The sequence below is a fragment of the Macaca mulatta genome, chromosome 8 (genome assembly GCF_049350105.2).
Source record: "Macaca mulatta isolate MMU2019108-1 chromosome 8, T2T-MMU8v2.0, whole genome shotgun sequence".
Lineage (NCBI taxonomy): Eukaryota > Metazoa > Chordata > Mammalia > Primates > Cercopithecidae > Macaca > Macaca mulatta.
In genome coordinates, this window is record NC_133413.1 from 44,570,564 (window position 1) to 44,597,814 (window position 27,251).

The 27,251-nt window shown below is 44.5% G+C and overlaps 1 protein-coding gene across 35 annotated transcripts in view; it reads right to left on the reverse strand.

Moving 5' to 3' along the window:
• SLC20A2 (solute carrier family 20 member 2) overlaps nucleotides 1–27,251 on the reverse strand; it is a 128,108-nt gene that overhangs the window by 61,117 nt on the left and 39,740 nt on the right. For 10 of the 35 annotated variants that reach the window (XM_077942550.1, XM_077942553.1, XM_077942552.1 and 7 more), the window contains one exon: nucleotides 19,742–19,898. The exons of 19 other annotated variants lie outside the window; for them this stretch is intronic. The gene's annotated coding sequence lies outside the window, so the exon portion shown is untranslated. Of the gene's footprint in view, nucleotides 1–378; nucleotides 1,400–19,741; nucleotides 19,899–25,412; nucleotides 25,614–27,251 lie in introns of those variants that run through there. 6 more of the 35 variants (XM_015145242.3, XM_077942570.1, XM_015145238.3 and 3 more) reach the window with 4 other exon arrangements.

A 27,251-nucleotide genomic window follows, 5' to 3' on the forward strand; every position in this document is an offset into this window, starting at 1 on the left:
TTCGCCCTGGCCTGGTTCTGCTTGGGGAGGTTGTTAATCACTTTGATGTTCCCCTTGGCACTGTGTCAGCCCAGAGATCCCCTCTCCTACTTAAACAGTCTTAGACAACTCATTTCCACAATTGTGCCTATGCTCTTTAACGCGGCTTTTCTCCTTCACACTCACACCCTCAGCCCACCAGCTTAAGTCCAGCAAGCACCTGCCTAAGGAGAAAGGCTTGCCACCTTCTTTCCTCTCTGTGGTTACAAAAGGAGCATTTGTTTCTCCTGTGTGGAGAAGGGCAATGAGCACAGGACCTGCAATCAGGGACTCTAGGTCCATTCCCGTCCGGCCAGCTCCTGGCTATGCAACCCTGGGTAAGTCACCTCAATGACTCACCTGAACCGTGGAGACTGTGGCAGATGCCTCGCCACCGGTTACATGCAAAGAAGGCCCAAGCTCAATTCCAGCAATCAATACGTGGTGACTATTACCATTCTTAGCAGATAAAGCCCTGGGGTGAAGGTCAGGAAGCATAAGGTCCTGTCGCAGTTCTGTTCCTCTCTAGTGGCTGACCCTGGGTACCTCACACACACTTTTTGAATTGCGGCATCTATAAAATGGGGATAGTGACAGCGCATGCACTTTACAGAATTATTGTGAGGATCAAACTTAATTGCGCAGAAGTGTTTCGCCTCAAGCAACTTGAAGTTACTGGCATCACTGTTGTCACAGGAAGAATAACAAACAAGAGGTTCCCAAATCCTTCTGAAAGGATCTTTCTCAGGCAGCCCTGTGCCCCACTCTCTTCCCAGTCCTGTGGGTTTCTCCAGCCTCCTCCCTTAGACCTGCTCTTCTTCCTCAACATGCAGACTCTGACCTTGTTTTTGGTTAAAGACTGACACACGTTGTGAGGGATAGGGACTTTCTTTCTTTTTGAGATGGAGTCTTGCTCTGTGGCCCAGGCTGGAGTGCAGTGGCGCAATCTCGGCTCACTGCAACCTCCATCTCCCGGGTTCAAACAATTCTCCTGTCTCAGCTTCCCAAGTAGCTGGGATTACAGGCACGCCCCACCATGCCCAGCTAATTTTTGTATTTTTAGTAGAGACAAGGCTTCACCATATGGGTTGGTCAGGTTGGTCTTGAACTCCTGACCTCGTGAACTGCCTGCCTCGGTTGGCCTCCCAAAGTGCTGGGATTACAGGCACGAGCCACTGCACCCAGCCTGGACAGGGACTTTTTAAGGGAAGAAGGGAGGCAAAGAGAAACACTAAAAGGGTGCTAAGAAAAAAACCACTCAACATGGTAAAGACACTTTGGAAAGCTATTGGCAATTTGTTTTTCTTTTTTTTCTTTTTTTCTTTTTGAGATGGAGCCTTGCCCTGTCACAGGCTAAAGTACAGTGGCATGATCTCGGCTCACTGCAATCTCCACCTCCTGGGTTCAAGCAATTCTCCTGCCTCAGCCTCCCGAGTAGCTGGGACCATAGGTGCGCACCACCACGCCCAGCTAATTTTTGTATTTTTAGTAGAGACGGGGTTTCACCATGTTGGCCAGGATGGTCTCGATCTCTTGACCTTGTGATCCACCCGCCTTGGCCTCCCAAAGGGCTGAGATTACAGGTATGAGCCACCGTCCCCAGCCAATTGGCAATTTCTTTTCTTTCTTTTTTTTGAGATGTAGTCTCACTCTGTCGCCCAGGCTGGAGTGCAATGGTGCGATCTCTGCTCACTACAACCTTTGCCTCCCAGGTTCAAGTGATTCTCCTGTCTCAGCCTCCCCAGTAGCCAGGCCTGCACTACCTCCTCTGGCTAATTTTTGTACTTTTAGTAGAGACAGGGTTTCACCATGTTGGCCAGGCTGGTCTTGAACTCCTGACCTCAAGTGATCCACCCACCTTGGCCTCCCAGAGTGCTGGGATTACAGGCGTGAGCCACTGCGCCTGGCCAACTATTGGCAATTTCTTAAAAGTGCAGTGCACACTCACCACATGACCCAGCAGCCCCAATCTGGTGTGTAGTTACCCAAGAGAAACAACAACCCATGTCTACACAGGGAGTGCTCTGCTGTGCACCTTGAGTATGGTGGTAGCTGTGTTACTGCACGTGTTGTCAAAACTCACGAAACTGTTCACTCACAACTGCTGAGCTTTATTTACTGAGGTATATACAGTCTACCTCAAAAAAAGTGATCAGAAAAAATACTGGTCATAAAAGGTAATGTTCACTTTTGATATTTTCCCTTATCTATATTGCAAGCATTGCCCCCCACCTCCACCAAGTCCCCTAGGATGGTATGTAGATTACACAGTGAAAAAAAGAAAGAAAAAAAACGGTTCTCTTTTCAATGAGAAAAGGAATCTTCCACTGAGACACAGAAAACCCAGCCAGTTCACTCAGTCAAGTAAGGACTCAGGGAGGGGTGATGTACGTCACAGCACATTTGAAACAATGGCAGCGAGGAGACCGATCGAGGGGGCGCTGACTTAGTGCTGCAGACATGAAGCCCACAGAGAGGGGCTCGGGACGTGACTCTTCCGGGACCAGGGAAGAGAGGAAAGGCCTGCTCCAGAGCCAGCCTACAGACCTCTCTTCAAATCCACAAGGAAAAGAAAAGCCGGCTTTCCACAGACAAGCCTTCCAGATGGCTTCTAGAGGATCTCACGGTAGAAACCCATTTGTTAGTATTAAGTTTACGCAAATATAAACATTTCAGCTGAAAATCATTCCCATGGGGAATCACAGACTGAAGATCCTTTAAACCTGAAGTTCTGGGCACTTCATAGACCAAGACCTGCAAGGACGTCACTCAGAGAAAGTCTGAGTGTGGGCAAGCTACAATCACAGGGTCACTCTGAATCTGTGACCCCAAAGTCAACTCTGAAATCAGTTCTGCAAGGGTAACTGTCATGAATCTGTGATGAGAGGTTCTGTAATGGTATCTACCTAAGTACAGTTAGAAATGGTTTATACAGTTCTTTAAAATAATAATAATTTAAAAAGTAGCTATCTTCCTACTGAAATGGCTCTTAGCTGGGTGCAGTGGCTCATGCCTGTAATCTCAACACTTTGGGAGGCCCGAGGCGGGCCCATCACTTGAGGTCAGGAGTTTAAGACCAGCCTGGCCCACACAGCAAAACCCTGCCTCTACTAAAAATACAAAAATTAGCCGGCATGGCAGTGTGCATCTGTAATCCCAGCCACTCGGGAGGCTGAGGCAGGAGCATCACTTGAACCCGGGAGGCAGAGGTTGCAGCGACCTGAGATTGAATCACTGTACTCCAGCCTGGGTGACAGAGTGAGACCTTGTCTGGGAAAAAAAAAAAAAAAAAGAAAAGAAAAGAAAATGGTTCTTGTCCACTGACCAGGTCAGATGTACGGCAACTCCAGGGCCCTACTGTGAATGAGGAGCACTCAGTGGGGTATGGGTGCTCTTCATGACATCAGCCTCAACTGCTCAAGAAAATAGGCAAAGACTTTGAAATGTGGGCAAATAATGCAGACGTGGAATATAGTGTCATTTATTATGATCATAAAAAAGAAGAAACATCTAAATGTTCCCAGTCAGGGGTGTGGCTAAGGCAACTTCTTCTAAAAGATGAAATATTAGGTAGCCACTGCAATGATGTAACTTGAGAGATTTTCATGACACTGGAACATGGTGATCCTAGGGGAAACATGGGAACACACAATGACATCAGCCACATGGCCTCCGCTGTGTTTAAGAGAGTGTGGGCTAAGAGTTTCAGGAAATAAGCCCACAGGTTAATTGCACTTCTCTCTAGGTCTCTTTTTATTTTTTTGACGTTATCCAAAATTTTCTACGATGTGCAATGACCACTTTATCACTGGAAGACCCTTCAAAACACTACATTTTTTTAAAAAAAGTTAGGAACATCACGCCTGTAATCCCAGCACTTTGGGAGGCCGAGGCGAGTGGATCACGAGGTCAGGAAATCGAGACCATCCTGGCAAACACGGTGAAACCCCGTCTCTACTAAAAATACAAAAAATTAGCCGGGCGTGGTGGCAGGCACCTGTAGTCCCAGGTACTCGGGAGGCTGAGGCAGGAGAATGGCGTGAACCCAGGAGACGGAGCTTGCAGTGAGCCGAGATCGCGCCACTGCACTCCAGCCTGGGTGACAGAGCAAGACTCTGTCTCAAAAAAAAAAAAAAAAAGTTAGGAACATATCACAAAAATAGGCTTAGTTTTCTTAAATAAACAAAATGAATTCACCATTAATCTATTTATGTTTTCAGCCAGGGCCTCAATTTTTCTCCAGGCTTACTACCTACGATGTAAAACGTAAAACACATTTTGTATTCTCTTTATTTATCTTTTTCACCATCAAGAATATCCTTTAGTATTGGAGCGCTTAGTAAAAAGGTCTCTGCATGGTGTGGCGTCTTCTACTATATTCCAATTATTTATTTATTCCTTTGTTTTTATTTTTGAGGCAGAGTCTCAGTCTATTGTCTAGGCTGGAGTGCAGTGGCACGATCATGGCTCACTGCAGCCTTAAGCTCTTGGGATCAAGTAATCCTCCTGTCTCAGCCTCCTGAGTAGCTGGGACTAGAGGCAAGCGCCACCACACCCAGTAATTTTTATTTTATTTTTTTACAGGTTGGAGGGGTCTCCCTATGTTGCCCAGGCTGGTCTCAAACTCCTGGGCTCAAGCAATCCTTCTACCTCAGCCTCTCTAGTAGCTGGGACTATGGGCACACGCCATCATGCTTGGATAATTTTGTTTTCTTTTTGGTAGAGACAAGGTCTCACTATGTTGCCCAGGCTGGTCTCAAACTCCTGGGCTCAACTGATTCTCCTGCCTCAGCCTCCCAAAGTGCTGGGATTACAGACGTGAGCCACTGTGCCCAGCCCTGTATTCAATTTATATTCCAAAGGGCCCACGATCAGTCACAAAGAGTCTTTCTCAGTTCTTCCCTCATCCTCCTTATGCTTCTCTTGAGGTTTGGCCCTCAGGACTGAACTGAATAGAAAATATCTCGATGATGCCAAGGACTCTGCTGGCCTCTTTTCTCCTGAAACTGTTTGAAGCTAATGCTTACAAGAAGCAACCTATAATTACGCTTTTATTCCTGTTTTGGTTTACAGAGTTAGAAGATCATAGAACATTAGGGTATGAAGGGACTTTAGCAGTAATCGAGTCCAATTTTGGTCATTTTAAAGATGTGGCTGCATCACTGAAAGTAGATTTAAACAATGAGTCCCTAAATGCACTATCTCCTTCCCATGAGTCCACACCACACCACACCACAGTAGGAGGCACTGAAATGAAAGCAATGCTGAGAAACTAGGAAGTGATGCTCCTGGCTGACACTTGCCAGGCCCTGATGATACGAGGTTCAACTCTGGGTGCTGAGGCTCCCTGGGTTCCTGGCCTAAGCTAGGGGTGGGCAGGGAGAGACATGGGAAGGAGGGAGGCTAATAAAGAGAATGGACTCACAAGAATGCTGCCGGGCCCTCACCCTTCAAAATTGTCAATATCAGATGACATCTTCTGGTCCTGTCCAAGTCTATTATTCTACATCAACCAGAGACCACAGGGCCAGGAAGAGGCCGTTTAGCCTGAAACTGTGAGCCACAGGATTGTCCTGTGGGGAGGGGTGGAAAATTCTGACCCTGTCTCGAGCAGTGCAGTCAACGGCCTTCGTGGACTTATGGAACATGAACAGACTTACTTTGCCATTTGGTTCTCTAGCTAAGATTCCTGCTTCGGACCCTGAGGGTTCAGCCTTCCCTGCCCTTTTTCCTTCCAGGTCTCATTCCTGCTCCATCCACGCTCCCTCTGCATTCTTCTCATTCCTACAGGGAAGTTTCTTCCCAGCCCTAAAGCTTCTGTGATATTTAGATGTTTTCCACACAGCCTCTTATTCTCTGGGAAGGCATTGCATAAATCTACAATAAATAAATCTAAGTGCATATATTTTTAAAGGAAAAGGAAATAAACAGCAAAAAATAATTAAAATGAGATAAAGTCAGAGGAGTTAGGATGATTTGGCCTGAAGAGGAAAAGATTTCCAAGGTCCGACATGACTTACAAGGAAAATATTTTCTTTTTTAGTGGAAAGGCTGCCTCAGGATATCTAAGTGCCATCCTTGGTGACGTTCAAATGGAATCTGAATGACCGTATGACAGGTAATTATAAGATTTTATTTGTCATTTTCCTTTTACATTTATAATTCAATGAGTCAATGAAAAAGTTATTATTAGGAAATATATCAGCCTCTCTTTATCTAATTTGAGGACACAGCACAAGGAAACAGTCTTTCATGTAAGAAAAAAGACTATTATTTAGGCTGGGCAAGGTGGTTCATGCCTGCAATCCCAGTAGTTTGGGAGGTCAAGGTGGGCGGATCACTTGAGCCCAGGAGTTTGAGACCAGCCTGGACATCATGGCGAAACCCCATCCCTACTAAAAATACAAAAATTACCTACCTACCCAGGAGGCTGAGATGGGAAGATCACCTGAGCCTGGGAGGTCGAGGTTACAGTGAGACTGGAGTGTTGTCACTGCACTCAGCCTGGACGACAGAGTAGGACCCTGTCTTAAAAAAAACAAAACTGTATTTGGCTGGGCACAGTGGCTCATGCCTGTAATCCCAGCACTTTGGGAGGCCAAAGCAAGTGGATCACCTGAGGTCAGGGGTTCGAGACCAGCCTGGCCAACACAGTGGAAATCTCTCTACATGGTGAAAATTCATCTCTACTGAAAATACAAAAAATTAGCCAGGCGTGGTGGCGGGCCCCTGTAATCCCAGCTACTCAGGGGACTGAGGCAGGAGAATCACTTGAACCTGGGAGGCAGAGGTTGCAGTGAGCTGAGATTGTGCCATTGCACTCCAGCCTGGGCAACAAGAGTGAAACTCAGTCTCTTTAAAAAAAAAAAAAAAAAAAAAAATTGGGTCGGGCACGGTGGCTCACGCCTGTAATCCCAGCACTTTGGGAGGCCAAGGTGGGTGGATCACTTCAGGTCAGGAGTTTGAGACCACCCTGGCCAACATGGTGAGACTCCGTCTCTACTAAAAATACAAAAATTAGCCGGGCAGGGTGGCGGGTGCCTATAATCTCAGCTACCAGGGAGGTTGAGGTAGAGGAATTGGTTGAACCCAGGAGGCAGAGGTTGCAGTGAGGCGAGATCATGCCACTGCACTCCAGCCTGGGTGACAAGAGCAAAACTCCATCTTAAAAACAAACAAACAAACAAACTGTATTTGGATAGGAGAAACACATTTATAACAGAATAGGTTGCAGCCCACCGAAGTGAGCTCCCACTGGAAATGTGGACTCCCCAGCAGTAGAGACTTTTAAAGTAGATCATCGCCTTGCTGGAGAGTCTGAGGCACGCTACTGTCTGGAAGCAAGGGACAAGAACAGCCAAGCTTTATGAATTTATTCCCACTCTCTAACATAGAAAAGGCTCTTCAACATTTTCTCCTTTCTTCCTTTCCATATGTACCATAGATGGATTCCTCGCCCTCCCAGATATTCTAGATATTTTCTTCACTCATAACCAAAAATAGGGAGATATTCGTGAGCAAATTGCTTAACATACGAAACTTCTATCAAATGACAAACCTAGGATCACTGGTTCCAATTCTGTGCCCTGAAATGTTGGACTGTTTGGCTAAGTTCCAAGAGCTATATTAGGGAAATACTTTCCCTTCAGCGACAGTTTAAAATGGAACCATGTATGAAAATAGATATGGCTCTTACATGTTTATTTGCTAACTTTGTTTTGATTCTATTAGAGGTTCAATAAAAATATGGATGGTACTTATAAAACTTTTTGTTCCTGGTAAGACCGCATATTCTTTCCATTAATGCAACATTAATATAAACAGAGGAGCTGACAAATGAAATTATCTTAACTCCTTTCCATGCTCAACTTACAGCCCCATATTTCTTGTTATCATTCCAGAGATTCTTAAGCAATTGTTCTTAGCCAGCAGAAAAAGCAACAGAGGACAAATGATTATTAAGTTGATCTAGGCAGCCTCTTCCTCTTTGCCATTCTCCCAACAGATTTGGAAGAATCTGTTCAAGTCTCTGAAGTGCTTCATCAGAAATCTGAAAACCTGATTCCACTCCACTAATAACTTGCTAAATTGGCAGTATAAACAGGCTAAACAAGGCAATATAGTCCCAAGAACGTTCATTTGATCGGTAAGTCAGGTAGAAATTTAGCAGCTCCTCTCATCTTCTGTGGAGACTACTAAGAGTGAAATCTTTTTACTAAATTAAGAAACCATGAACACTGGTTTGATATTATTAATACCTTCACAAAACCGTGGGATGACAGTTAAAAAACACAATACAGAAAAGACATTTTATAAGATTTCTTTGAAAACTATTTCCTCACTCTGAGAATGCTCATGGCTCTTAATTCCTTATGCACGATAAAGATCATCTCTCTTGCACTCTGTGCTTTCCAAGCTATCTTCGAGCTTTGCAGGAGAGGCCATGGGGGCAGAATGGGGTGTAGTCCCACGGTGTCCCCTGACAGATACAGTGTGCAGTCTGATGAAGTGTGGGTGGGTGTGGTCTATGGCTGGCAGCCACCATGATCCAAGAGAGCCTGACTTGGGAGGGCAGCCAGGCAGCTAAAGGCTGCTCCCAGATCATGCAGGAGCGCTTGGGTCTGGCCTTCCAGACCCCCAGGGCATTCAGCCAGCCGGGTGCTCTGCTTGCTGGTCTACATGCAGCCACTAAGCATCTCGGCCACACAGCTGGCCCTGAGACATCAGCAGTACAAAAATGCCTCCAGGCCAAGAGTGAAACAGGGCACAGGACTAAGCACAAGGCCTGCATTTGGACCAAAGGGCACCCTGGCAAACCTAGGCCCGGAGTGAGCCCTCGAAACTGTGGGTGGGAGGTGCTAACAGCCCAGCCTCCAGCCTACCTTTCCTCCTTCCCCAGAGGTCAGGACAATCACAGCCCTTCCCTTCTCCCACCCACTGTGCCTGTAAAGGGGGGCTGAGATGACCAGGCATCAGAGTCACTCATTTATTTCCTCACCGCTTCTCTCACTGCATGGAATGTTCAGGGAGGTCAGCTGATTTCCCTAGGTACACTCATGGGGTGATGGACCCAATGCATACAAATAAAAGACCCAGAAAGCACCCCCCTCCAAAAAAAGGGGAGCTTGTCAAGCTCCCTGTGCCTGCATTTTTCCTTCAGAAAACTTGGGGCTAGGCCGAACGCAGTGGCTCACGCCTGTAATTCCAGCACTTTGGGAAGTCAAGGCGGGTGAATCGCCTGAGGTCAGGAGTTCGAGACCAGCCTGGCCAACATGGTGAAACCTCATCTTTACTAAAAATACAAAAATTAGCCAGGTGTAGTGGCAGGCACCTGTAATCCCAGCTACTCAGGAGGTTGAGGCAGGAGAATCGCTTGAACCTGGGAGGCAGAGGTTGCAGTGAGCCGAGACTGTGTCACTGCATTCCAGCCTGGGCGACAAGAACAAAACTCATCTCAAAAAAAAAAAAAAAAAAGGCCAGATGCGGTGGCTCACACCTGTAATCCTAGCACTTTGGGAGGTCAAGGCGGGCAGATCACAAGATCAAGAGATTGAGACCATCCTGCCCAACATGGTAAAACCTCATCTCCACTAAAAATAGAAAAATTGGCTGGGCATGGTGGCGTGGCGCATGCCTGTAATCCCAGTCACTCGAGAGGCTGAGGCAGGAGAATCACTTGAACCTGGGAGGCAGAGGTTGCAGTGAGCCGAGATCATGCTGCTGCACTCCAGCCTGGCGACAGCAAGACTCAGTCTCAAAAAAAAAAAGAAAAGAAAAGAAAAGAAAACTTGAGTCTAGAGAGATTGTTTCAAGAACAGCATACAACTTTCTTATAGACTGGAGGGCAACCAGACAGAAGGTGCTCTTTCATGATATTTTAAATTAGTTAAGAAAGAAAAAGGAATATGTAATTATATTGTCTTTTATCATTAACTACTTATCTTTAGCAGAGCTGTGTGTGTGTATGTGTGGACTCAAATCACTGTCTAGTGTCACTTCCTTTCAGCCTAAAGAACCTCCTTTAGTATTTTTATTTACTTTTTTCTTTTTTGACACCCAGGTTGGAGTGCAGTGGCACGATCATGATGATCATGGCTCACTGCAGCCTTGATCCTCCTGCCTCAGCCTCCCAACTAGGTGGGACTACAGGTGTGTGCCAATGTGCCTCGCTGGTTTTTTTGGTACAGATGGGGTTTCACTATGTTGTCCAGGCTGGCCTAGAGCTCCTGGGCTCAAGCGATCCTCTGGCCTTGGCCTCCCACAATACTGGGATTCCAGGCATGAGCTGCCGCATCTGCCTTCCTCTAGTGAGGTAGGTCTGCTAGTTATTTGTGTGGCAGTGTTTTTATTTTGTCTTACTTTTGAAAGACAGTTTTGCTGGATGTAGGATTTTTTTTTTTTTTTTTTTTGAGACGGAGTCTCGCTGTGTCTCCCAGGCTGGAGTGCAGTGGCGTGATCTCGGCTCACTGCAAGCTCCGCCTCCCAGGTTCACGCCATTCTCCCGCCTCAGCCTCCCAAGTAGCTGAGACTACAGGCGCCTGCCACCACGCCTGGCTAGTTTTTTGTATTTTTAGTAGAGACGGGGTTTCACCATGTTAGCCAGGATAGTCTCGATCTCCTGACCTCGTGATCCACCCGCCTCGGCCTCCCAAAGTGCTGGGATTACAGGCTTGAGCCACTGCACCCGGCCTGGATGTAGGATTCTTTCAGCACTTTAATATGTCATCCACTGCCTCCCAGTCTCACTGCCTCTGATGGAAGTCAGCTGTCCATCTTCCTTGAGTTACACTGGACTTGACAGTCACTTCTCTCTTGCGGGTTCCAAGAGTTTTTCTTTGTCTCTTAAATTTCTGACTGCAGTATGTCTGTGTCTATCCTAACTGAATTTGGCTAAGCTGTCTGGATGTGTACATTAGTGTTCTTCATCAAATTTGGGAAGTTAAATTACTACAGAACATTTTTATTTTTTATCTTTTTGAGACAGAGTCTTGCTCTGTCGCCCAGGCTGGAGTGCAATGGTATGATCTCAGCCCACTACAACCTCCACCTCCTGGGTTCAAGCGATTCTCCTGCCTCAGCCTCCTGGGCAGCTGGGATTACAGACATGTGCCACGACGTCGGGCTAATTTTTGTATTTTTGTAGAAACAGGGTTTCACTATGTTAGCCAGGCTGGTCTGGAACTCCTGACCTCAAGTGATCCACCCACCTTGGCCTCCCAAAGTGTTGGGATTATAGGCGTGAGCCACCGCGCCTGGCCATGATTATTTTTAAGTGTTGAAATATTGTTTTCTGCACCTTCTCTGTTGGTTCTCCCGCTGATGCACTGAATGGTGGCCCACATTTCTCTGGCTCTGTTCATTTTTCTTCATTCCTTACAGCAACATCTCTATTGCTTCATTCCTTACAGCAACATCTCTATTGCTTCATTCCTTACAGCAACATCTCTTTCTTCTGACAACTCTAATTTACTGCAGAACCTCTCTAGCGAATTTTTCATCTTGGTTATCATACTTTTCAACTGCAGAGTTTCTTTTAAAAAATGTTTTTAAATTGTGGTAAAATATACATTGCATAACATTTACCATCTTAACCATTTGAAAGTGTATGGTTCAGTGGCATTAGGTATATTCACATTGCTGTGCAACCACTGCCACCATCCAGCCACAGAACTCCTTTCATTTTCAAAACTGAAACTCTGTACCCATTAAACAATGAGTTGCCATTCTCGCCTTTCCCCAACCCCTAGCCACCAACATTCCAACCTCGGCCTCTATGAATCTCACTGCCTAAGGACCTCAGATGAGTGGAACGACACAGCATTTGTCCTTTTGTGACTAGTTTATTTCACTTAGGGTTCATCCACGTTGCAGCATGTATGAGGATTTCCTTCCTTTTTGAGACCGAGCAATATTTCCTTGTAGATGTAGACCACACTGTGTTTATCTATTCATCCATCAGCGGGCATTTGTGCTGCGACTTTTGGCGACCGTGAATAACACTGCTTTTTTTTTTTTTTTTTTTGAGACAGAGTCTCCCTCTGTCGCCCAGGCTGGAGTACAGTGGGTTGATCTTGGCTCACTGCAACCTCCGCCTCCTGGGTTCAAGCAATTCTGAGTAGCTAGGAGTACAGGCGCACGCCACCACGCCCGGCCATTTTTTTTTTTTTTTTTTTGGTATTTTTAGTAGAGACGGGGTGTCAGCACGTTGGTCAGGCTGGTCTCGAACTCCTGACCTCGTGATCCGCCTGTCTCAGCCTCCCAAAGTGCTGGGATTACAGACGAACACTGCTATTAAAATGGGTATACAAATATCTCTCCGAGACCAGACTTTCAGTCCTTTTGGATACATACCCAGAAGTGGAATTGCTGGATGTGGTAATTCTAAGTTTAAGTTTTTGAGGAACTGTCATACTGTTTTTGACAGCAGCCTCACCATTTAGTATTCTCACCAATAGTGTACAAGGGTTCCAATTTCTCATTACCCTCATCAACACCTGTTATCTTCTGTAGGTTTTATCTTTTTATATGATAGCCATCCTAATGGGTGGAGGTGGTATCTCACTGCGGTTTGATTTTCATTTCCCAAATAATTTGTGATATTGGGCATCTTTTCACATGCTTATTGGTCGTCTGTATTGTCTTCTTTGGGGAAATGTCTATTAAAGTCCTGTGCCCATTTAAAAAATCAGGTCATTTGCTTTTTGTTTTTGACTTATAGGAGTTCTTTTTTTTTTTTTTTTTGAGACGGAGTCTTGCTCCGTCTCCCAGATTGGAATGCAATGGCGCAATCTCGGCTCACAACAACCTCCGCCTCCTAGGTTCAAGGAATTCTCCTGCCTCAGCTCCCAAGTAGGTGGGATTACAGGCATCTGCTACCATGGCCAGCTAATTTTGCATTTTTAGTAGAGACAGAGTTTTGCCATGTTGGCCAAGCTGGTCTCAAACTCCTGACTTCAGGTGATACACCCACTTCGGCCTCCCAAAGTGCTGGGACTACAAGCGTGAGCCACCACGCCTGGCCGAGTTGTAGGAGTTCTTTATGTATTCTGGGTCCTTATTAGGTATAAATTTGTAAATATTTTCTCCCATTTGAAAGGTTGCCTTTTCACTCTGTGGTATCGTTTGATACACATAAGCTTTTAATTTTGATATAGTCCAATATTCCTACTTTTGTTGCCTTGTGCTTTTGGTGTCTCCAAATGGTTTTTGTTGTTGTTGTGTTTTGAGACAGAGTCTCGCTTTGTTTCCCAGGCTGGAGTGCAGTGGCACAATCTCAGCTCACTGCAACCTCCACCTCCCGAGTTCAAGTGATTCTCCTGCCTCAGCCTCTCAAGTAGCTGGGATTAAGGTGCGTGCCACCACACCTGGCTCATTTTTGTCTTTTCAGTAGAGACAGGGTTTCACCATGTTGGTCAGGCTGGTCTCGAACTCCTGACCTCAGGATCCGCCTGCCTCGGCCTCCCAAAGTGCTGGGATTACAGGCATGAGCCACCGCGCCCGGCCAGATTCTTTTTTTATTTTATAATTTCTATCTCTTCATGAATATTCTCTATTTGATGAGTCTGCCAGCATACCTTCTTTTCATTATTTAAACATGGTTTCCTTTAGTCTGTGAACGTATGTGTAATGGCTGCTCTGAAGACTGTCTGTTAAGTTCAGTATCTGGGCCCCCTCAAAAGCCGTCTCCACTGTCTGCCCCCCAACCCGCCCTGTGTGTGTTTCACACGAGCTAGTTTCTTTACATGTCTTATAATTTTTCATTGAAAACTGGATCTTTTAAATAATAAACTATAACAATTCTGCTCACTCATACTCCCACTTCCCAGAGGCCTGCAGCTGTCACTTGATTGTGTGGGTACTTGGTTGAACTATTAATGATTCTCTGAAGTCTATTCCCCTACAGTGTGCAGCTGCCAGCCCCGCTCAGATTTTCCCCTTGTTTTTATATTTTAGTGCAATTTGCTAGGGATTACTTGTGGGACAGCACAAGCCACTTAGTGGCCAGAGGTTGCGCTTAAGCCCCCGTAGCCTGCAAAGTTTCACCCTTGACCACGGCTGTGTGTGGCTCGAAGACTCCTTCCACAGTTCAGGGAGTAAGGGTTGAAGGCAGGGTCTGAATAAAGGGGCAGCTCAAGAGGGGTCTTCAGGGAGCTGAAGTTATTGTGTATCCTGTTTGTGGTGGTGGTCACAAAAATCTGTGCATGTGTACAAACTCACAAAACTGTATACCAGAAAAAGCAAATTCTACCATGTGCAAATAAAAAAAAAAAAAACAGGATTTGCTGTTAGAAAAATATACTTTTATATCTGTATTGGTCTTACAAAGCTGGATTCAATTTGATTGCTTGAGTTCTTAGAAGTTCACTGCTTACTAGTTAGTGGGGACATAGAAAACAGAAGCTTTCTTATACCACTGCTCGCTGAGGATAACTTCTTCTCAGAATACAATACAAATATAAACTTAAAAAATTATCATTATAATAGTTAATAGTATGATACTGTCAGGCTTTTATATCTGACCAGGAGACATTTCTTCTGGATGAGGCTTTTGAGTCTTTTCTCTTCAAGTAAAAACTCTGGATTTTGGCTGGGTGTGGTGGCTCATGTCTGCAATCCCAACACTTTGAGAGGCCCAGGTGGGTGGGTCACTTGAGGTCAGGAGTTCAAGACCAGCCTGGCCAAAATGGTGAAACCCTGTCTGTACTGAAAATACAAAAATTAGCCGGGCATGGTGGCATCCACCTGTAATCTCAGCTTCTCAGGAGGCTGAGGCGGGAGAATTGTTTGAACCCGGGAGGTGGAGGTTGCAGTGAGCCAAGATCCTGCCACTGTACTCCAGCCTGAGAGACAGAGTGAGACTCCGTTTCAAAAACAAAAACAAAAAACCCCAAAACTCTGGATTTACTTAATTGTTGCTGACATGCCTCACGGGCCTGAAGACACTATGCTTAAAGATTAGGGGGAAACCAAACAAATGTAAAAAAAAGCAGAGGTGGCAAAAATCAGGCCCAAGAGAAGGAGGTGCGTTGCCAGGCGCTCTGCCCTCTAAGTCCCTAGGGACACTTAACCACACAGCAGCCAAGGCAGAAAGTGACAGAACATCCCAGTGATTCCCTCTTCCTCTGACAGCTGCCACTTTAATTTCAAGTCAGGTCTCAGGCAATCACTCTTTTAAAAACCTTTATAACAAATGAGCTCTTTCATAACTCCTAACACCTATGTTAACTACATTCATCTCTCTTACTTTTGCTTTTAGTCTTCAGAGTAAAGATAAAAACAAATAAGCAAAAAACAAGTAAACAAAAAAAAGATAAAAAAGAGGGAAATAAATGCAATTCAAGTTTTTAAGTTGAGATCCACTCTCTTCTTCCTCTTATAAAAGTCACCCTCTTTCAGGCTAGTGTGGTGGCTCACGCCTATAATCCCAGCACTTTGGGAGGCCAAGACGGGCAGATCACCTGAAGTCAGGGGTTAGAGATCAGCCTGGCCAACATGGCGAAACCCCGTCTCTATCAAAAATACAAAAATTGGCCGGGCACGGTGACCCACGCCTGTAATCCCAGAACTTTGGGAGGCTGAGGCGGGCGACTCACGAGGTTAGGAGTTCAAGACCAGCCTGGCCAACAGTGAAACCCCGTCTCTACTAAAATAAAATTAGCCAGGCACGGTGGCACATGCCTGTAGTCTCAGCTACTCAGAAGGCTAAGGCGGGAGAATCGCTTAAACCAGGGAGGTGTAGGTTGCAGTGAGCCGAGATCCCACCACTGCACTGCAGCTTGGGCAACAGAGTGCGACTTTGTCTCAAAAAAAAAAAAAAAAAAATTAGCTGGGCATGGTGGCAGGCACCTGTAATCCCACCTACTTGGGAGGCTGAGGCAGGAGAATCGCTTGAACGTGGAAGGCAGAGGTCGCAGTGAGCCGAGATCGTGCCACTGCACTCCAGCCTGGGTGACAGAGTGAGACTCCATCTCAAAAAAAAAAAAAAAAAAGTCACTCTCTTTCTCTTGATGACCACCAGTTTTCCTGCCTTGTCCAACATAGTCTACAGTCTCAGAAAATCCTTTTTATCTGGCTCTATCCCTTCTAAGGAAGTAAGAAGACTCCTTCTTCTTTTAAGGCATTCAACTTGCCAAGTAACCAAATTTTAACACCTACTATTCCATCGTGATGTGGCGTTGTGCACGTCTACACTCACATGGTGTGCAGGAGAGCTTTGGGACTCAACTCAGTTGGAACTACTTGGCAGCCAGGACATGCTGATGTCCTAGGAACTGTCCCCCCACAATCTCACTGGGAACAGTACTCGATTCATTGAATATCTGACTGATGAGTGAAGGTGTTCACCCACACCTCTTTCTTCCCCCCAGAGAAAATGAAGATGCACCTGGCCGGGCGCAGTGGCTCAGGACTATAATCCCAGCACATGGGAGGCCGAGGCGGGCGGATCACGAGGTCAGGAGTTCAAGACCAGCCTAGCCAGCATGGTGAGACCCTGTCTCTTCTAAAGATACAAAAAATTAGCTGGGCGTGGTAGTGGGCGCCTGTAATCCCAGCTACTCAGGAGGCTGAGGCAAGAGAACTGCTTGAACCCAGGAGGCAAAGGTTGCAGTGAGCTGAGATCGTGCCATTGCACTCCAGCCTGGGTGACAGAGCAGGACTCTGCCTCAGAAAAAAAAAAAAAGAAAAAAGAAAACGAAGATGCGCCCATGCAAGGTGTGTCTTCACTTCCTAAGGAAGTAATACGGCAGAGAGGAATGTCATGACTACTCCTCTCGTATACTTGCAGTAGAAAGACACAGGACGATGAAGAAAGGAAGGGGAGCATAAAAAGAAGAGCATTCCTCATATGGATGACAAATGTAAAGATGAAACTTGAAAAACCAGCTTTCTCAGTTCCGAGCATTCCAGGAAACACTCTTCTATGAGTAACAAAGGCTCTAAACTAAAGGCTAGGCCAAAACATGGTAGCACATGATTCCAGATTCCTTTTAGTTTATCAAGGCACTTGGTTTTCTTTTCTTTTTTTTTTTTTTCCGAGATGGAATCTCGCTCTGTCGCCCAGACTGGTGCGCAGTGGTGCCATCTCAGCTCACTGCAAGCTCCGCCTCCCGGGTTCATGCCGTTCTCCTGCCTCAGCCTCCCAAGTAGCGGGACTACAGGCGCCTGCCACCATGCGCCCTGCTAATTTTTTGTATTTTTAGTAGAGACGGGGTTTCACCGTGTTAGCCAGGATGGTCTCGATCTCCTGACCTCATGATCTGCCCGCCTCGGCCTCCCGAAGTGCTGGGATTACAGGCGTGAGCCACCGCGCCCGGCCTTGGTTTTCAATTAAGTTTAAGGTCTTAGTCCTGTTGAAAGCAGATTCAATTCAGTCTGAATTTCAGCCTCAATGCCCAAAGGAAACCTAGTGACAAATGCCATTTTGCTCCAGGCCCAGGCTTAGGAGAGCCTCTCTCAATGACCATCAAAAGTACTTACTCTCATGCGGCACTGTGTAAAGCAGGTGGAAACGGGGCCTGCTTTGGTGGGAAGCCCCACTTTGTTCAAGATTTTCTACAATCTTTGTTCCAGATTTTCTTAAATCAAGTGCCACAAGCACCAAAACGGTTACCCAAAATAACCTTCTGATTAAGGCCATGAGGACATCCTGGCAGCGTCTGGCAGAAGTGACTGAGGGAGCCAGGACTTTCTTAAAGTGTTCTCACATGTAGTGAACACTGGTGAGATACACCACGATACTACACAGATAAGTGCCCTGGAAACACTGGCTAGGGGATGCGTTCTTTCCATCATCCCTCATCAATGTCACTCAAAATTGTATTACCTGAGGCCTACTGCACATGGTTCCACCGTTCACTGCTTTGAATTTAACATTCTGAACTCTGGGCCCTTCTGAAATTTTAATGGATAATCATAACACCAGAAGTGTTATTTTAATTGACTTCAAAATATCCTAAAGTCCCCAGCTTGCTGCCATTGCTCTCCAAATAATACTGGGTCTGAGATCCTGGCCAATTTGAGATCAGATTATAGAGTTTGTTAAGATCCAATATGGTAATGAAAGCAGACACTTGCTGGATACCTCTAATACTCCAGAATTAACAGAATTTAACCTTTTTCAGTGACCACTACACATCAGTTTATGTGGGTGTCTTTCCAAAAGCCATGATCCCAAGTCTCTGCCTTAGAAATGAATCAGATTTTTCCAGTGTAAAAATAATATTGGCTGGGCATGGTGGCTCACCTCTGTAACCACAGCACTTTGGGAGAGTAAGGCAGGAGGATTGTTTCAGTTCAGGAGTTCAAGACCAGTCTGGGCAACATAGTGAGACCCCATCTCTATAAAACATTTAAAAAAATTAGCCAGGTGTGGTGGTGTGTGCCGGTAGTCCCAGCTACTTGGCAGGCTGAGGTGGGAGGATCACTCGAGTCGGGGAAGTCAAGGCTGCCGTGAGCCCTGATGGCCCCTCTCACTCCAGCCTGGATGACAGAATGAGACCCTGTCTCAAAACTAATAATAATAATAATATGTGCTCACAAAAAATTTGATAAATATAGAAAATGGGAAAGTAAAACAAGGAAAAATGCTACTGGCCCATTACTGCAAAAAAACCACAATTAATGTATTGGTATACTAGCTTTATCGGCTGGACTAGGCACTACTTATATGAGCCAACTGAGAGGCCACTGCCGAATTAAAGTCAAAATAAAAATGAATTAAAATAGTTCTTTTTTAAAAAGAAAGTTTTCTATTATTACATAAGTAATCTATGCTCACTGAAGAAAAAAATTAACATACAGGTAACCAAAAAGAAGGGTTGAAAATCACATATAAGCTCACCTCCTAGAGATAGTTATTGCTCATAATAAATGCAACATTCTTTTCTCAGGTATATACATACATGTGCCTTGCTTTTATAAAAATGGGGTCATAAACACATAATGTTTTGTAACCTGCTGGTTTTTACTTGATATACATCTAACGCCATCATTTTGAATGGCTGCATAGTGTTCTATGCTATGGAAATACCATAAATTATTTAATCAGTAACTTACTAGGTTGTTTCTGGGGATATTGTATTCAATTATTAGGTCCATAAATCTTGTACAGTCTAATAATAAGTAAAATATATTTTTTTACCTTTTTCTTCAAGTTTAATTTTTTTTGACTGGACAGCTATAATGAGACAAAGTTTATCCCAAATCACTTAACCACTCTTATTTATTTATTTTTTTTGAGATGGAGTCTTGCTCTGTCACCCAGGCTGGAGTGCAATGGTGCAATCTCGGCTCCCTGCAACCTCTGTTTCACGGGTTCAAGCGATTCTCCTGCCCTAGCCTCCCGACTAGCTGGGACTACAGGCACGTGACACCACACTTGGCTAATTTTGTTTTTTGTTTTTTGTTTTTTTTTTTTAGTAGAGATGGGGTTTCACTGTGTTAACCAGAATGATCTCGATCTCCTGACTCGTGATCCGCCCACCTTGGCCTCCCAAAGTGCTGGGATTACAGCTGTGAGCCACCGTGCCCGGCCACCTCTCTTATTTTTAATGACACATTTGTGAACTAGCTACAGATTGATTTTAGAAACGTGATTTTTCCAAGGAAGAAATACCAAGAAAAGAATGACTATTTGTAATTCCTCTTTGTACAGAAATGAAAATAGCTTTTTGGCTGCCATTATTAAGAACCAAATTAAACAGACACATGGAATGTTACCTACTGGCTATATAGTTATTGGAAGTTCATGGGTTTCACAGACTCTACTTATATTGAAAGGCTCATTCAGGGTTAAGATCAGCTCCCGGTGCTCTCTGGAGTGAGGAGACACGTCGATCTTATCTCTGTACAGCCACCATGTTCACTGGGCCTCATATGTTCTGAAAACAGACACAGATGTAGAAATAACAGTGCATGCAGCCTCATGTCTGAGAGGTCAGTTGTTTGAAACATAATGAGGTTGAAAGATTGAAAGACTGAATAGTAACATCAATATCTTATGACCAGGCAAACTAGAGTTTGGCTCAAACTGTCCTCACCAGTCTTTTCTCATCTGAGGCAATTTTCAATACTCTGCAAACATGTAATTAACTATGCTATAAAAGCCAAGGATTCTACAGATCCCTCCTTTTTTTTTTTTTTTTTTTCCAGACAGAGTCTTGTTCTGTTGCCCAGGCTGGCGTGTAGTGACGCGATCTTGGCTCACTGCAACCTCCACCTCCCAGGTTCAAGCTATTCTCCTGCCTCAGCCTCCCGAGTAGCTGGGATTACAGGTGTGCACCACCACGCCTGGCTAATTTTTGTATTTTTGGTAGAGAGGGGGTTTCACCACGTTGGTCTGGCTGGTGTTGAACTCCTGACCCCAAGTAATCCGCCTGCCGTGGCTTCCCAAAGTGCTGGGAATACAGGCGTGAGCCACCGCACCTGGTAAGATCCCATTTTCAAGTGCTGAAATATTAGGGCCAAAATTCCCTGGCTAAGGTAAGGCGGGTCTTTTTCAGACATGGCAGTGCGTTACTTGTGTGACAGTTTTTATTTTTATCTTTATTATTTTTAAAAACCTAGCTCCTGCAGGAAGTGTAACACTTTTTAAACAGCACTGGCAAAACGTCCTCAGAGAGCCCTTTCTTCATTATGATCACAAAAAGGTTTTATTGTCCTAAATGCTATACAAAGTATAACGAATAGACACTCTCAGCGGCCTGTGTTTTCAACCGGAGACACTTCTGTCAAGCGAAAGCACAAAGGAAAATAAACATACAAAAGGGCACAGGCGTAACTAAATTCAGATGCATTTCTATTATGTGCAAATAAAGGTGGGTGGAAGAGAGAGCAGAGAGATGAATAGGGGACTCCTAGGAGTAACAGTTTTGATCGGGAAAGGTGAGAATGGCCACCTTCCTGACTCTAGAGAACTGATTACAGATGAGAAGGCAGAGCACTTACTTGTGGCCTTAGCCATTCCAATGGGATTAGAATTTATTTGTATTAAGTCCATCCTATGTGTGCCACTGGGCTATTTGTTGTAGATACAAAATGTTGAGATAAAATGTGTCCCTCTCCTCTATCTCTAGTGGAGAGCTGACACACAGATAATACATTCCACTGTGCTTGGATTTGTTAGGGCATTCTATGTTGCTTCCTGCTCCTAGGGTGTGGTGGGTAGGGTCCAACTTTCCCTGCAGCTCCCCCTCTTCTGAAATGGGCTCTGTGAAGACAGGGACCAACCTGGCCGCAGTCTGTGATATAAAGTGCTCATGAGCCAACATTAAGCTCCCCACCCCTCATATGGGCTACTCACTAACACTGCCCAGAACCCCTTCAGGTGGCTGTGAGGTCAGATGGGGAGGAGAGAGTCTATCTGGTAACACTGATGATAAAATACAGTAGATCCATATGCTAACACAATATTATTCTCACATTATCTCAGGTGAGCCTCATTTGAGAGGAACACTGTCTTAGCTCAGAAAAGTAATTGCAAAATTTTCTTGGTTAATTATTAATCTTCTCTAAGTGACAAAAGGAAATCCAGAGCAAAGTCAGGGCTGGAAGGGACTCTGCGAGGTCATTTATCTCCTGGCTTTAGAGAGTACATTGAAAATACTGCAAACAAATATAATACCATGTTTAGATGACTTCAGGAAAAAGGGTTACATTTTTTGGCATCCAGATTCCCCATTTTATAATACCCTCCATCTTTGCATCTCATCCAGCAGAATCACTTGGGAGACTTTTTTAACACAGGCTGCCGGCCCCACCCCGTGGTTTCTGATTCAGCAGGGCCTGGGTGGGGCCTGAGATTCTGCATTTCTCACATGTTTCCAGGCTGTGCTGATGCTGAAGGAACAGGGTCCCCACTGTCAGCACCTCTGTTCCAGCCTAACCTTTGCTGGACCTGACCCTTTCATTCTCGATGGAAATAGATACCAGTGGGTCACCATTCTTTGGCACTGAGACACACATATACTTGAAGAACAATCTAAGAGTCTCCCGGTCATTCATTTCCTCTTTCAGGCTACATAACACTAAATAACAGAAGTTCCCTACCCTCTTATCATAGGTATCATTTTCCAACCCTCAATTGGTTTTTGGTTTTGTGTTGTTTTGTTTTGTTTTTTGGGGGGTTCTTTGTGGAGCCCTCTCCCAGTCTCTTTTCATTGTGGAGCCATGAACTAGACCCAGAATCTTAGAGACTGGCTGAGGTTGGGCACCGGGAGGGGAGGGACTCACAGACTCACAGAACCACGCAGGCCGCTCACGTTATTACTCTCCAGTACCCAAGTCTGCCTATCAGCCCTTCTTCTGATTCATGTGCTTCTAACTCCTTTACGAGCTGCAGTAATGCTCAGTAGACCTTCATAATGCCTTTCTTCTGAGAAGCTGAAGGCATTTCCCTAGCTAATGTTACAGTTGACTCAATATCCTAAACCAGTGCAGGGTTAAGTAACTTGTTGAAGTGCAAACCAGTTCAGGAAGGGAGAATCCGGAACTCCAGATTTCTACCTAAATATCATTTTATGGAGAAAGATGCTTTGATATTTATTGGACTTTATAACAAGTCTATCCCCTCCACATAATAATAATAGTTTCAGGTGCAAGTGAAACTGTGAAGCTTCTCCTCTTTGCAGGAGGATTGCAACAGAGGACTGAGAGTGGGGGGCAAGGCTTCTGCAGTCAGTCTTGTCACTTGTCCCCATCACTTCCCAGCTATGGAAGAGAAAGGGAAGGCACAGCCCAGGTGGCAAAAGCCCAGAGGAGCTGAATGCTGAAGTACCCTCAACCCACCCCACTCATTTTGTTTCCCTTTTCTTCATTTTCACATTTTTTTCTGCCAGTGTAGTTACTGAATGTCAGCGGCCCAGTTTCTGTGTCCTGCCTTGTTGTAGCATGTGGGTTGGAACTATGCTTTCCTTGTGCACTGCGTGTGCTGTGGGGTGCTTAACACATGCTAAATTATGACAGCAGTCCTCTGTATGCCCGAGAAGTCAGTCTTCCTCCCGAGGGCCATATCCCATTATGTTACACTTGTGTTTAAGACGGTCGGAAGCTGAAGGCATCCCTCCTGCTCCTTCCACTTTAGGAGCAGGTGCTCCTTCCACTTTAGATGAACAGCTGGAACTCACATAACATAGCCTCTTCCGACAAGATTTCTTTTAGAGAAAGAACATTCTAGGGATGTGATCACTGAGCATCCCAGCTCCAAGCCAAAAGGCAACCTGTTACATAGCGCAGTTCCCATTTAGCCATGCAGGCAAGGGACCCATTAAAACCTTGTGTGAGTCAAGGGGTCCCAGAGAAAAAGTTCCTCTCTGCGTTCCTGAGAAACCCCTCAAAGCTTCCGAGCAGAAGGCTATCCCTCTAGGCAGAAAGTAACAGTGAAATAAATCTCCTGCAACCGGCAGCGGTTCTGTCAGAGCCTCTGGGTCTGTAACTATTTTAAGACGTGGAGGAGTAGGATAAGAGCACGGGCAGCTGGAGAGAGTGGCTCCAACAGGGCTGCAGGGGAGACGTGTGGTCACCTGCCGCGTGGGGACAGCAGGGCAAGGGCAGGCGGGCTCGGCTCCTGGACTCCTCCTGAAGCCACAAGGCTGACCTGTTTCTCAGCACCTGGGCCCGCCGTGTGTGACTCTGCATAGAGCTCATCATGATTTGTCGCCCAAGGTCATAACCAGTCACGGTCAGCATCATTTCACCAGGCACACGGGGTAGAAGCAGCAAAGAGAATCGCAGCACCGGCAAACACTTACATAATGAAAACTATCTCCCTCTCACTCACCGCTGCCACTCTCAGCACGTAAATCATTAAAACAAACACTCCGCAAGTGTTTATGTGCATTTTAGCAACTCGTCATAAAGCACACGCTTCCTAGTAGTAGAAAAACCTACAGAAATGTCTGTGAAATTAAACAATGGATAAATTCGAATCAGCTTTTCTCTTTTTGCAGGACTAAAAATACAATAAGTCAAGTGAATACTGGCTTGAAAACTAATACCCAACTACAGTGTACCTTTAAAAATGCTCCACTGAGATTCTGATGGTGCCTTATTAACAATTAAAACTAAGAAGTAACAGCAGTAAGTCAGAATTTTTTGGATAAACGTATTCTTTATAAAGGATTACTGGAACGAAACCCTTTTTACTGCTGAAGATGACATTAGAGGCTTCTGTTATCATTATAATTCATCTGGACAGCAAATTTCTCTGCAGCTCAGTAAAAAACTAAGTATGAAGTAAGTTTCTTTCTAAAAATAGCCCAAGAATTCAGTACTGCTTTTCTTTCTTTCGTTCTTTTCCTATTAAATGGAACACTGAAATATTTCCTTTCATTGTTGACACTTTATGTCATTTGCATTTAAAATCAGACAATACATAGTAACAAAGAAGTCTTTAACTACATCTTTTCAAAATAGGAAAACGGCATTCACAATACTAACCGAGGACCTGCCTCCTTCCGTGCTCTAGAGTTGACAGGCACAGATAGCTGGTAAGCACCTATCCTACTGCCTAGGAGAATTGTTTCATTAACATCTATATTCCTAAAGCTGATACATGTACTTGCTAATTGATGAAGAAATTCCTGCCTGGTTCCCTGCTGTAAGCAGACTGTTTGGCATGAAGTCAGTCCACACTGCAAACACACTTCTAAATAAGCAAGGTGATTCAAATGTAGTTTAAAATACTCAATATCAAAATTTTTTGTGTTCTTCAGTACAAATTTAAGTTGGCAATAACGTGTTAGATGAACTGCAGTTAAGGTTACAGAATCCCATGGTCTTTGGTTACTTTTGATAACTAACTCAGTCTAAAAGAGGATGCTTTAAATTATTCTCTAAAACCTTCCTCCTAAATTAATTTTTAAAAGTGCTTCTCTTTAGGCGTATATGGCTTTATTTTGTAGCACAAAATTCCCCTTAAAAAGATAAAAAACTGTCCATCTGTACATTAAAGAAAATTACATTTGACACTCCATTATTTCTACAAAATAAACTTGTAGCACAGAGTATGACAGGAATGAACTTTTAACATTTTTTTTCTCAAGAGTTAGGTTACCATAGTAGAAAATAAGCTCAATGACACAATACAATGTTTCTGTATTTACAGAAACCATATCCATTAGTCAAATATTTTAACATAAAATAATAATCTACAGATTGCTTTTGCAAAAATAAGAAAGAATCGAAAACTTTTTCTTGGGAAAATTGAATGAGGCAGATTTATTGCACTAGGAGATATTTAAAGAAAAACCTTTTGCCACCTTTCTTAGCTTTCTCTAACGTACCAACCTCAAAGCTTCCAGTTTTCCCAAGAGATAAACATTACTACGATGGTAACATTAGGAAGATTTAAGGAGAAAAGAACAAAGAGAAGTCTTAAAATTCCACCCAGTACTTACAAGTAGTTTCCAAGAAAACTGAGCCACAATTCTTCAGAAGACTGCTCTCCTGATCATAAACACAATCTGAAGTCTAAAATAGATATCCTATCACCTTAGGCCGAGAAGTCACATTTCAGCTTGCTAACTTCTACTTTTACAACTCATAGAACTAACCCCGGCTAAAATTAACCGCAGCCAAGCGGCAGGCAGGAACACGCTGATTTGCATCATGTGTGCCGGGATTTATTCACTAGGACAACATCGGTGTCCTCTTAATGGGAAATGCGGCCAAGGGGCGTGCCCTGGTGAACAATACATAGCATCATGATTATGCTAATTACTGAATTCAGTCCAATAATGCTAACTTCTTTTAAGTTGTTTTTGCAAGTACTGACAAGGAGAAGGAGTAAGCTTTTTCCTAACAGGCATTCACTTGATTTCTAAGCACATTCAAATCAGACCAAACTTTGGCAACAAGGTGGCAGTGCTGTGTGCTCTTTACAAGCAAAAGCAAAGCAAAAGGACATTCTATTCGATTAAACAGCGTGATTAGATGCAGCACTACATGAAATTAAATAGACACAGAACATACATATCGGAAAGTCTATCCACCAGAACCCTGAAATAACAGCTTTTTCTTTCTCTATAATGAACTGATTGCAGGGACTTGCTTTCTGGCTCTGCCTCCTTCTGCACCTCCCAAGGAGTAGCTATGAAGACACAGATTCAGTAATAAATCACAACTGAGAATAAACATCTCAAATATTTGCAAAGGCATTGTCCTTGGCAAGAAGCATTTTAAGGTGGATTTACTGCTTGGCTAGAAAAATTGTCCTCTGTAGGTGACTGACCATCTACAGAGCATGTTGGAACTCAAGCTAACAGGTAAAGACACCAAGCATACAGCTGATACTTAAAAGAAAATCAGAACATGAAAAACTTTCTCTCAAAAATATAAGTACAACTTATAACGAAGACATTAACTGCTTAGTATCTACTCAAGATGGTTTAGAATAGTTTGCTTTAGACTAAGTTCTGATGACACATTTTGCTCTTATTGGACACTCTATGAAAGATATCAAAGCACTTTACAAACGTCAATCAAATCTCCAAGCATCTTTGGGAGATGTCGTTTTCCTCTTTTTTTCCACAGATGGGTAAAAGACAGGGTGATCCAATGTCAATGACTTCAACCAACCCTGGATCACCCCATCACCTCCTGAGCCCTTTATAACATCTTCCATATTAACCACTTATCTATAATCCTATAGACCTTTTCAGAGCTGTTTGTTTTCCTCATTTTAAAATGTCATGTTAGTTTGGACTTCAGGAGGTTCACTCTACTTGACACCCAGACGCCAGGCCTGAACTCCAGGGGCTTAAAAAGCATTCCTAGACTCTCTCTTGCAGGCAGGCATCCTACAACATGGATCCCTAAAACATGGCGATGCCCTCAGGAGGCACTGTCTATCTGCAGCCTGCTGCCCAAAGTGCAAACGGTTGATCTTCATTGGTGTGAGTTGGACATCACCAGCACAATCTCCCTCCTGTTGTTTACAAACACTGCCGGCTGCTGGCCTGAGACTGCATCCCCTCGGCCTAACCTGAGGCTCTATGCCAGCACCCGTCCCACCTCTGCAAGAGGGTGGCTGGTATGCATTCCCCTTCACTCCAACCCAGAGTCATGGGAGGCAGCCATTTCCCACTCTGTGCTGAAAGGAGAGAAGTCAGCACTCATCAAAGATGGCTAGCTGCTAATGAACAGAACTGTTCTCAATAATCTACCGCAAACTCACTCCGGAAGTCTTAATGCCAAAAAGGACCTTGTAAGGCTATTTTTGACACAATATTCTTATC